The sequence below is a fragment of the Strix uralensis genome, chromosome 9 (genome assembly GCF_047716275.1).
Source record: "Strix uralensis isolate ZFMK-TIS-50842 chromosome 9, bStrUra1, whole genome shotgun sequence".
NCBI classification, from domain to species: Eukaryota; Metazoa; Chordata; class Aves; order Strigiformes; family Strigidae; genus Strix; species Strix uralensis.
The window spans coordinates 327395-340536 of NC_133980.1; the positions used below are offsets into that span (position 1 = coordinate 327395).

At 42.3% G+C, this 13142-nt stretch overlaps 1 long non-coding RNA gene across 1 annotated transcript; it reads left to right on the forward strand.

Moving 5' to 3' along the window:
* The first annotated feature begins 8429 nt into the window (after positions 1-8429).
* On the forward strand, positions 8430-9958 carry LOC141947328 (uncharacterized). The gene is made up of 2 exons (XR_012630081.1): positions 8430-8727; positions 9888-9958. It is a non-coding gene; the product is annotated as an uncharacterized LOC141947328 (long non-coding RNA).
* Positions 9959-13142: the final 3184 nt, after the last annotated feature.

Sequence of the window (13142 nt, forward strand, 5' to 3'; positions counted from 1 at the left end):
CTGGAGAGCCTTCTTCCTTGAGCTCCCTGGCAGACAACCGGGGCAGTCTGGCTGCTATTGCCTTCATGAGATTTTTATAGCTCAGCTATCCCAGGTTCCCAGTATTAATCTTGCTAATCCTCCCTAAAATGAATATTGCTTTTCTTTCTCTTTTTCAACTATTTTAGCACCTAAAGAGGTTCTCATTCCTTATAACCAAAGGATAAAACATTTGCAATAAATGTTTCTATCAGTGTTTTCTGAGCAAATATAAACAATCTCCTGATTTAAATTAAAGATGACAGAAAGATGGAAAGAAAGATGTCCCTCTACTGAAAACCATAATGTGTTTCTTCCCAATAGTTTTCTAATGCCCCAAATGGTCAGTCCTACTGCTTTACACTGCCTTACAGTCACCCCAGACACGGTTTGGTAAGAGACACAATAGTGATCAATAGACACAGCTCAAACACACATGACAAATGTCTTCCAATTACCTTGAAAACAACCTAAAAAAAACCAAACAAAAATCCTTAAAGCAAATAAAATTTTTTTACATTATGAAAACTGGTCAGATGTGAATCAAGAGGGCTTTACTAATATTATTGCCATGTGGACACCCTACGTCACAACTTCTACTAGAGAGCTTCTCATTATAACTTTTCTTGCAAAACTTCTGGTCCCACCCAGCACTGGCAAAGGTTAATGGGAGGGAAGTACCTCTTGCAGAAGCAATGGCAGGGCGCGGTAACTGCACGACATCTGTAGATGAGGCAGTCTGGGAAATAATAGCACAGGCTGCACAGGTTCATTTGGAAAGACTGGGCAACACAACACGTGTATTGGCATGGGTTATGAATGCCACTTGTATTCCCTTATAAGCTATTCTCATTTGTTCTTCTCTTACTGTTTAGTAGGGTACTGCTCACAGAGGCAAATACTAGCTCAGATAACTGCTGGGAACGCACGATGAATATGCAGTCACCTGACAGCTGAACTAAGGGAAGCCTCTTGTCCAGCTGTTGAGAGCTCCCAGCAACCTTAGGAACACCCACTACTTCCCTTTGAGCAGGTGGAGAAACACCCATCCGTGCCACCATCCATTTCTCAATGTTCAAGTGAGGCACTGCTCATGTTTTCCAGCCATTGTCCACACAAACACTGTGCTGTAGCTATGACTGTCTTCAGGCACGTCACCTCGCCAGCACACATCAACCGGCAAGCTCCACCCGGACAGTCAGACTGCTCCCCTCTGGTCCTCGGGGTCTGTGGTCTCCTGGCCACAGCCAGAAGAAAGTTTCCAGATTACCTTTATTAATTACATGACAGCTCCTTAGATGAACTAATGAGCTACTTCTGAAGTGGAGCAACCACCTGTTGCCATACGACATCTCACGGGACATAAAAGCAGTAACTCCTTACATGCTATAACGCACACGCATATGCTTGCCTGCTCTTTGCCCTCACTTTGAGGCAGAAAGCTGAAAAAAACAAACCAGAAAAATCTGAACTGTAGAAGTCTGATTGATGTGAGCACTCAGACTTTTATGCAACAACACACATTGACACATATAGAGAAAATTTAATTTATTAGTAATAATGCTGACCTAAGGAGGGAGTCAGCAATGATGCAACAAAAGTAGTTTTGACACAACCAACCAGCTTGGAGATTTAAAAGCTTACAATCAGGGCAGAGCTACCACTAAATGAGTGCACAGAAATGCCTCTAAAGAGCCCATAAACCTTACTTAAGAACAAGTATTACTGACCCTGGACTTGCAATGCTACTGTAACATCATTCCACAGTCATATCAACCACTTCAAAAAAACTGTTTTCTGGTGACATATAAAAACCATGATGTAGCCTGTGTTCATTACTTCTTGCAACAATGTTATTATGATAAAAGTAGGACATAAGACAATTCTATTTCTGTCAGAGCCTCAGGGTGAAACCTGGGGTATGCAAAATGGCCAATAAAAGTTTCCCTTGGACTGTAGTATTTACACACAGGTTTGCATTCTGTATTTCTAATCTATCCCCAAAATGATGACATTCTTGCAAAAGTTAAACAAGCATGAAGCACTATCATCACTGCACTACAAGCATACTCTGTTCCATACTGTGTGTACGTAACGGCTGTATGAACCAGAAAACTGGGATTAGCTTCGCACACGTATCCGTGTCACACAGCATGATGAACAGACTGTCTTCCAGGCTTGAAGTGTGCTGCTTTTGTGACTCCCCTCCCCTATAGCAGTATGCATAAACCAGACATCCAGGAAGTCATCCAATTCTGACACTTCAGAGAACACGGAACAAAAAATATCACAATTATGTCTTTGGCTCTTGTGGTGCAACAGTCAATCATTAAGCATCTTTGTGTTTCTCATGTAGTGATCCTGTGAGTAGTTTTCTACTTACCTCTAATCTAGCAAAAAAGATTACCTCTGTCATATCATATATTTTAGATCTGTAGGCTCATAAAAAGGAAAGAAAAAAAAAAAGCAAAGCCACAAATTTCATTGCCCATTTTGTTTCATTAGCATATGCTTCACACACTGTCCATGCAGTCTTGTCTCTGGAATTAGCCATTAGTAGGTTCATGCCAGCTAAAAACTTTAAAAATTATTCTTGCTGAATAAGACTGCTTGGCTAGGAACAGCCTATGTATTGATTCTATAGCAGTAAAATGTGAAATCTGGTGTTTAAAATTAATGTCTTTCATGTTATCATGACTGATACTGCAGCATGCTGTATTTACTTGCAAATCTTTCAGCATCAGTAGTAACTGGATCACATACATCACAATCAGACATAACCACAAGACTCTTGAAAGATGATTTCCTAAACCGCACTCCCACTCTGCCATTAACCTTCGTCATCATTTAAATTGCTGATCTTAAGTTCATTTAACAATATACACTCAGTGCACTGAATTTTTGCTACCAGCCAGTCCTTAAAACAGCTGTCAAACATAGTCAACTATTTCATGGTCACATTCCTCCACTGGGCACATCAAGACCTCAAAAAGGCTATACAAATGTAGCACACATTTTTAATAACAGAATGTTAGTTACAAAAACAATTAAAAACTACACTTAAAGAATAAATCAGACCACAGAAGATCCCTTTTAATCTGAGCAACATTTAATGGGGAAAAGCAGAAGAAAATAGCATTTAATACTGATTATGTTTTAATTATTTCTTAGTCTTTTTTAAAGGAAAGATACTGGAACAATATGTGGAAGACTATATTCTGCGTAGATGTACAAGATACCTGCCTGCCATTCAGTGCCTGCACTACGTACAACACCCTACTGTGGCTGCTCCTTTTTCAAGGTCCTTCTTGCTCATACACGTGGTGCCATTCTAATGAACTGCAATTTGGTTTGGAGGGTGAGGAAAGACTGAGTTCCTGAAGTAGGAGTTTTATATTTCTTTGAACTATAATTACAGCTAAAAGTACTCATGTCACCAGTGCACCTAAAATGGAAGTTAACAGTGCAGAATGACACACATGTTCACTCCACGGTAGTGCTCCAGTGCACAGCCGTCTCCTTGGGGGTCAGATCCTGCCCACAGGTCTTTCTGCGGGTGCTTGGAAGACAGAGCCCCAGGATCTCCACCAGCTCTCTCTAGTGACAATCAGGCTGTGACCAGACAGGCCCTGCTGTGCCCACCATGGGCCACTGGTGCCAGTGACCTCCAGCTCTTAAGTCTCCTACAAGAGCTCATGAAATACCATCTCCAAGTGAGAGATGCCACCTGCCTTCTGCGCAAGGAGGCGACGCTCCGTGACAGCCGCCGGCGCACAGGAGCCAAGCACAACACTCTGCATCGAGGGGAAATGAATGAGTCCTCGAACCCATCGAGCCAGTCCCGGCAGCTGCAGCGGGGCTGGATTTGGTTCAGGCGCTGGTTCCAAGAGAGAGCTCTTCCAGAAAGAGCACTACTATATGGTAAGTTAAAAAAGGAAGTAAACCAACTTCTTTCTTTTACAGATCTTCACAGCAGACAAGTAGTCCTGCTCTTTGCTCTTCACAAGCACAACAACAAAGGAAACAAAACAAAAATACAGGAAGTTTCCCCTAAAGGTGAAGGCAAAAAAAAAAAAAGATTCCAAAACTTACAGCCCTTCCCTAGTATCTGAGCTGAATCAGGTGACACTTCCCTCCAAAAAGGCAGGCACTGTCTTTGAGGAAACTGCAGCCACCCCAACAGTAGCACTTGCCTGTCAGGCAAAACACTTCAGGGGTTTTTTTGTTACTCTCCACCAACTCTCAAGATTTTCATCAGTTACACTCTGCCCTAAGTTGAAGGCACAGGGCTTATAACTGAGCCACTATTCAGGGGCACACAAAAGGCTGAAGGAAAATTAAGATGTGTCCTGTGGAACCATTACAATTGTAAAGCCATTACACAGTTCTTCATATGCAGACTTTGTAAGGGAGTTGCTGATTAATCCAGCCTATGATTAATGCACAATAAATATAAAAAGACTATCACAACAGGAATGAGTTTCCACACCACCTCATAGCACCTTTTTTATCTCAAATTATGCACTAAGCAAGCAAAATACTCCTTTACCAACAGGCCTGAGAAGAGCCAGGAAGGATGACATCAGAGCACCACCACTTCTCTGCTACACACAGATAACGTGAGAACTGCTGGTTACATGGTCCTCAGACGCTTCTGCTGCGGTGTCTGTGCTATGGCTGGAAACTCCTGGCCTAACTGTTTCTTTTTCAAGCATTAAATTAGATCATACCTCTCCCGGAACAGTTCAAGCAAAGCCAGGCTGCAGCTAAGGTTTGATGAGGTTTCATCTCCGAACTCCAATATATTTAGTAGCACCTTTAAAAAGATTAAGCAAAATGCTACAGTGAGGTAAAGCGTATATAATGCAACAAATCTCACAGAACATTTTCTGACACTTCATAGGAAGAGTGCTGCTTTGCCCACCACAAGTTGCCTTGTGGAAATTCTTTTAAATTCGACTTCAGAGGCTTGATTATTTTTTCTTGCAGAAGTTTAATGCAGACACCTTGATGCTAGCAAAGTCAAGGGCTTGTCAGTAACTGGAAACGGAGGCTGAAGAAGCAGAAGTTTGCTTGCGTGTCCTATACTGTCCTACTCTGTCTCTGGGCTCGAGTGAAGAGACCTATCTAGACTCTGCAGGAAAGGCATGTGCTCATGTATGACACAACAAGAGCTGTAGAAGAAAAATGGTGTTCCTGCAGCCCTTCAGAGCATCCAAAATGGAATGAAACAGGAAGAGCATTATGGTAGTGAATAAAGCAGGTATATGAAAAGCAGACTGAGCTTAATATAGCTCTTCACCATATCTGCTTTGGCTACGTATTTTTTTTTTTAAACTGTTTGCAAGCCTGTGTTAACTCATCTTCCATTAGGCGGGACTACCAACAGGCATACTAAATTGGAAAAGATGTGCAGCATCTAAGGAAAGCACAAGAACAGTGACAGAGGTGGTTATAGACTCCATCTGGCAGTCCAGCCGAGGAAGGAACACAGTTCTTCAGACAGCTTTGGCTCATCATCCTCTTATCCCTCTCACTTACACTTTTTATTTATCACTATCACATTCCACAGCAGTAACCAAACAGAGTAAAAACATGCACAGACCACTAGAAAGGACTTTCCTCCTCAAGTTTCCCTTTGGGAGAGCATAGCCCGTAGAGCTCTAGATGTGAAATCTGCTTTCACAGGTATTTTGCAACTTTTTTGTTGTATTTACCAATTAGGAGATTTAGAGGCTCTTTTTTAACACCAGAAAAATAAATAAATACACCTGCAAACACAGGTCAGTGGGCTAAGTGATAACAGACAGAGATTGAGGTAGGAGGGCTTGGTGCGACTGTGGGTTTCTACATCCTGCCTGAAGAGTTCACATGCCCTCCAGAGCAAAGAGCAGTGAAATCTCCCATCTGTCAGTATACTGGCAAAGAGCAAGAGTTACCTGCACCAGTCCTTGTGCTTGTATGAGTTCTGACAGAGCACAGAAGTTCCTCACTGTCCACAGCAGCCACTGCAGTGGCACTGACAGCGTGACACGGATGTTTCCCCAGCGCCTGCTGGAGGGGGAGTGGTTACCTCCCCTACTCTGAAAAAGCATAAACATAATATACCTTATATAACCAAACTGATGAGACAGGTTATACTTGACAATGCTGTTGCAAGAGCCACCAACTGACAGTAATCAGGCGTGACAGTCAGCCAGGCTGAGCTGATCCGTGACTGGCGCACAGCGACCCGGCTGTGCTGGGCAGCGGGACCGGCCACAGCCTGCGAGCCACTCCTGGGGGATGCTCACACACTGACCAGCAGGTGCCAATGATTAACTGTGGCCACCTGCACCTCTGAAGGAGTCCATTTTCAGCTGCATGTCTCTGCTAAAATCAGGAGGAAAAGGAAATCCTGAAGCCACAGTCACATGTATTTATAGTCGGATGGAGTGCACAGTATTGATAGATGCTTTCTACAGAGCAACATGCAGAGCAAACACCTACATAAATACAGATGTGGCCAAAATAAACTAACTGATGTTAAAACATCTTAACTTCACATCATATGCTGTCACTTTTGCCCTCGTAATGGTAACATACATGTTCAGCTGAAGATGGAAGAGGAAAACAATGAAAAGCAAATGGTGGCCCCACCAAGGGATTTCTGTAAGATACATATTGCCATTTTAACACCTGCAAAATATCTGGGAGTGGAGCAGCCAGCCCACCTGCTCAGCACAGCCAGCTTCACAAGTATACCAGCTGCCCTTCAATGTATCTGCATGCTGCTGTTCTAAGCCTGCTGCTTGCAGCCAGCTGTGGCATTACTGAAGAGTGTACTCAGGAGTTTATTTCTCCCAGCTGCTTCCGGAGCTCAGACATACAGATGGAGAAATACCTTGTCAGTATGACAAGCGCTGCATGCATATTTTCTCTAAAATAAAATGAAGATCTAGGATTTACAAGCACATCTTGCAAAGAATACATAAAGAATTTTCTTAGCATTGTAACTTAGTTTACAAAGAGCAAAAAGAAGTTACCACCACTGGTTACACACAAGAGTTCTACACCTATGAGTTACCGGGTACACAGCTGTCAGGGCAATATAACCTTGCACTGATAAATGAGTCACTTTTAAGTATCTTAGAAGTCATGGAAGACATTTCTATCTTCCCTTGGTTTAAAGAAAAAAAGGCTCAGCTATAGCCACAGCACGCCAAATGCAACTTCACCAACACCGTATTGGCATAGTTCTGCACCGACATGTGAAGGCGTGTGACAGCCTCGCCTCCTGCACTCAGGCACCACACGCCTCAGTCAGTTTCCTGGGATCTCACATCTGCTAGGCAGAACGAGAACACAGGCAGAAGAGGCTGGAACTCCACCCCTCTTTTCCTGCTGCACAAAGGAGGCTTTGTGTAAAACAAAAATGAATTCCTTTAGTCAGACAGAGCTTAACAAGAACAGGAAATACATATTTTAAAAATCTGAAAATTAACCAACTAGCCTATCCTGTAAGAATAGTATAGTTTGGACTCTCTGATGATCATCTCAGAGTCTTCACACATACTAGAATGTGTTATATTGGGAAATATTTTCTCACTTGCAGTGTAAATCCTCAGCCATCTGGAACTAGTCCTGTGTCAAAGTCCATGCAGTTGCGCTTGATGAAAGAGCAGGCATTGCCTTGAGGATCCACCACAGTGAAGTAAACTGCCTCAGTGCTAACAGCAAGATGTTTTCAGAACTAAATTTCTTACTGCTCTGAAATGCAGAAAATAAAGTTTGGCACACATAAAAATTCTGGCTCAGTTAAAAATAAACCACTGCATACTTACAAGACATAACTCACCACGTCTTGTGAACTGTCCTACTAGAACCAGAGGATATATTCATTTAGGTAAATGACAAAAATACAATTCTAAACTGTACTTGCTTTATCAAAGCAAAGGGCTGGATTAGTCTAGACTCCTCACACTAGTACAGAACTGGAGAAAATTTAAGGAAAGGAACTCCGAATTGGTAGTATAAATCATAATCTGAAACAAACATGGCACACCAAGTTTCAGATGGACACTGAAATGACAGATGTTATCATATGAAAGACAAAGTAGTGGATGGAGCCAAAGTCCTCTTACAACCACGTAGTGCCTGTATCAATAAGGTATTTCAAATTTATAACTAGTATTTGGTTAAGTTCAAACACAATCCTGCCAATAAATTAAAGTAAACACATCTATCTAAAGTACACAGAACCAGACTAACACAGCCTGGTACGTACGCACATGGGAATTTCTACCTGTGCATGAGTAATCACTGTGCTCGTAGGACCTTCTTAACTTTCCTTCAGCAAGGCTGGCATTGTACAGAACAATACGATGACTTTCAGCTACAAGATCTTGCTAAGCATGGACTGTACTGAATTTGACCAGACTGCAAACCCCATTGGCCTCCAATATTTCATTTCTGCCCTTCAAACACACTAACGAAACCCCGTCTATACCCAGAAGGAACAGTGCGAAGGATGGCTGGTCGGAAGCAGAGCCACGTGGAGCATGTTTGCAGAGCTTTACCACAGGGTCACCCGCCCCTTCCTGCGCCGCACGCGTGGATGCAGTTCCTGCCACGCTGAGCTCTCGGGCCCCGAATTCCTGCCCCTGACTGAATGTTGCCCACAGAAAGCAGCAGAGCTCTTGGAAGAGCTGCAGTCATCCTGGACCGAAGGTAGGTCCTCTCCTCTGCCCAGGGGAGAGATGCTGCTGGCACTGCGTGATGGACATCGGTACTGGAGGAACCAGCTGCCAAGAGGCACAGGCTCCTACAGACAAATCTGGGCTGTATCACACCGTCCGTATGGTTCTCTAATCACGATGACCAAGATTTCGTTTCAGCCAATTTTTTCTCATTTTTTTCTGTTCCCTGACTGTCCAAGCAAAATTTTTAGTGTTATTCTTAGGCAAGAGGAAAATATAATGTAGTCATCATGGAGTAATTTTTGAAATTGAACATCTTAAAGCATTTTGTTTAAAATTAGATTAAGACATCAGTGCACCTCTTCCATTTCTATACTTTTTAGTTTATTTAAAAGTTGAAGACTAATTGTTTCTAGTAAGTCTTTACTGCAATTTATCAATTGTTATTTGCTCTTTTTCTACTGCCTTTCATTTTTAAAGTAGTCAAATTATTTAACAGGGACAGACATGTTTCAAACTAAATAATTGTGAGGGAAGTCTTATGACCACCATATGTACAGAAGCAGATTAAAATCTCCAGTAACAAGAGTTCCTCCTCATACTACAGAGCGTAGTTGCATGCCTAATCCGTAACGCAAGGAAAGAGAAAATACTTAAGTTAATTAGTTGAGAACGCTCCTTAGAATCAGATCTGAACAGGCTGTTTTTGCAGGTACCAGAACTTTGTTGGGGTCAGTGCAGATGGAGAATGCGTCAGTGAAGCTGGGTTTCATGGCCTCTGTCAGCACATGTGCAGAGTCAGCTGTATTCGACCCGTGTCTGAAAGTGGCAACAACAAAAGCACAATTGCATTAGAATCACTACACATTTTAAAATGTTCAGTGTTAAAGCATAACGAAGAGCACTGCGTAACCAGACTTTATTCACATAACTTAAGGTATTAATTTAATCGTACTGTTCACGGCATTGCACAGTAGTTAGCAGTGAAAAATTCTGAAATGGTATAAAGTTGTTTATAAAAATCAGTTAAATCATACTGGAGATTTTCTTTGAAGCTTATATTGTAGCTTGCAAAACAATATTTTCAACACAAAAATGAAACCAGTTTCATTTTAAGAACTTCTCTTCTATAAAATCACATTTTATTTAGTAGTAAAAGAACTAATCATTGTACATTTTACTTGAATTTAGGTCATGCCTTCTGACTGGGCTTCAGTGAAGACCTTCCTGAACTGAAATGGCTGAAAATTTTTACAGATTAATTCTTCTGTGTCTGAATCATACTTTCATAGTTGGCCAGACTTGAAAAACAAACACATGCCTCAAATATCTCACTGGATATAAAATCCATACCTTTAACATTAGAATTCTCCAAAATGTTTAGAATCAAAGCTGTGATTCCTTCTCCACTTCGAGGTATTTCCCAAACACTCACATACTACAGGGAGGAAAAAAAAAAAAAGCTTTTCCCCCCCCTGCTTTAAACAACAACAAAAATAGCATTATTAGAAGTTTATTTTAAAACCAGCATAGAGTGAAGGTATTTCTTCATAACATAAACATACAAACTCCCAATGGCAAGGTAGTGGCTTTCCCCCTTTCTTCAACTCAACCTTTTAGAATAAGATATAAGCATTATAAATTAGCACTGTTCTGCAGTAGTAACCCAATCCGCTGTCCAAGCCAGTGTAAGAAAGTGCTAGTATTATCATTATTGCTACATGGGGAGAAATCTTGAGCCTTCACACAGAATAGTTTTCAACTGCAGATTAGTTACAGATAAGCTTTTTTCATAATGCACTTGAAGGTTACTTAATACTTGGTGCATTCAGGGTCAGACTGTGGCCTTTGTTTTTGTCTAGTTACCCAGAGCTGAAAAAGCTCAGTCAAAAGGTTTGTGAGAAGCACATAAAACCATGAAAAGCCATCTTTTCCCTGCAGCACAGGATCTGTAAAGTACCTGTCAAAGAACAAAAGCCTAGACCACAAGTCCGCTTGCCCGTGAGAGGACATCAGTAGAAGTAAGATGCCCTGTACATCCTGCCCAATAGGCATGTACCTAAATTTCTGCTTTGTCGGACAACCACTATGGTATCTCCCATCCTGACCACCTCCAGGATACTGGGTGAGCCACCTTGCGTCTCTCAACCCCTTTTACTATAGAGGTTGCACATCGGACAAGGCAGCGGCTCTCCCAACAAGGCCAGCTCACTGATAAGGGGTTTCACGTGGAGTAAGAGATGTGGTTTAAAATGTCCTCAGGCTGTGGAAGGCCTGTGACTTTCCTCATGCTGGGGAGGCATTTTAATGGTCTGATGTTAAGAACTGGGCACCCCAGCTTCTTCTACAGCTGTGCTCCCAACGCAGTGATGTTTACTCCACTTTCAAATGTGTCTCTGCACACCGATTTGTCACAACCTCCAGAATTCCTTCTTCCCTTTGACAGGGTCAAGGCACGACCCGCTCCTCCTCCCAGCCAATATGTTCCAGCCACTGAGAAATCCCTTGTCGCGCCGCAGGGCAGCCAGGCTTCCGCATCCCAGCACCGCTGGAAGCTGATGCGGGCTCTGAGGCGCCTTGGCAGGCCTGGCCACAGACCACGTCCAGACAAATCAGGACTTCCTACTCCTCCTCCCGCACACATCATCCCAGCAAGCCACACTCTGGCTCCGCAGAGCGCACATACAGACATATCCAATATTTCAGGTGCCACAAACACACCTGTGGACATGAAAGCAAACACCTCCTTTAACACTGAGCTAACCCAAATTATCTTGCTATGTGTACAAAAATCCTGTAAAGTTTTATGTCTGCTTCCAAAGTTGTTATGTATCTGGATGCTTTGGTTTCAGTATTACTCAGCACATTGATTTTCCTGCTTTGAAAATAGGAAATTCATTAGCCCAACAGGTAGCCCATTAATCCTAAGAGTCTGTCCTCTGTTGCTCAACCTGGACACAACTCCTATTGATGTAATTAAAAAGTTTCCTCAAGAAAAGGCTATGGGCACGGGTGTGCATGTAGCCAGGTATTTCAAAATAGTCTGTGAGCCACGCTGTGGACGTCTGCTTCTTTCTAAAAATATTTCTCAATAGGCAATGGGTGTGCCACTGAATGAATGACTAATAACTTTTTCCTGTAAGCCCTGCATTAGAAGGGATGCTTGCTCTTGGGAGTAAGAAGCACTGTGGCATTACAGGATACTGCATCTCACAGGTGGGTGTGCAGGGCATGCTGACCTACCTGCTGAGACAATGCAAGTAGTAACTTCTTCTATGGCAAGAATACAAACCTTCCCTTTTTCCCACACATTTTTCAACAATTTTTATTATGTAGCCTCAGTATAAAACAGAGCTACACAAGTTTTCAGAAGCATGAGGAATATTGGGAAGTATAACTCAGCAAAAATCAAATACCTAATCAGCAAGAAATTAAAAATGCAACTTTTTCTATGCATAATACTTATGAGGTATACCTATACATATCATATCTGTACCTTTTGAGCAGAAGCACTCCAACTGAAAAATAAAACTTAGGAGCAAACACTTTGTATCATGTGCCCTAGAACATGATGTAGAACTAAACATATTGTCTTGTCTTTTTTCCATTATTGTTACTACATTGTAATAACTGCTGTATGCGTTACAGAAATACATGTTGTCATACATGTTGACTGGGACAGTCAAGAAAATAGAGATCACTTCTTAAAAAGTCTTCATCTTAAATCTTCCATATTTCTAACTTTTTAAAGACAACAACAGTTCTGAAAACATCTGTCTCCACATCGCTAAAGGTATCACCAAAAGGTACCACCACTAAGGAAGTATCGTTTCTACGGTCTATCGGCAGAATTAAAAAGGACTCTTGTTTTCAAGCAGAATAGGGGGAAAACGACCTCCAAGTACAGATCATCAAGGCTGGCAGCAGATTTCTCATCATTTGAATCTATAAACCAAACGCCAGTGCATTCCTGGTGACTGCTTCAGCATAACATGACTGAACAAGCATGGAAACCCCTCGGTGAGTTCTGTGGCCTCCACAGTGCAAGAGTCAGAGCAGATACGGCATGTCACCTGGCAAGTTAAAGCTTCAGACAGAAAGTCATCACCTGAGCTTGTCCTGAGGAGCAGTAGGCTCCCTCAGATGAGCTGCATTAACTTCTTCCTTAACTTTGAGGAAGGCAGCTCTTTACCATCAGGTGGAATCAGCAGTGTTTGCAAAGGAAACAGAATGCTCCTGCATGAAGAGCACAGCACAGTGACTGCGCAGCAGCGAAGGAATGCTGAGCCAGCCCCAGTACCAAGTAGTTACTAACAACAACAACTGCAGAGGTAGTGGGGACAAGAGAGATCTCTACATGAGGGCTTCTCCTTGAAAAACATGTAACTACTCCAACTGCTGTTTGTACTGAAAGTTGGTTGCAGTTCACATACCAAACCCCAAAGA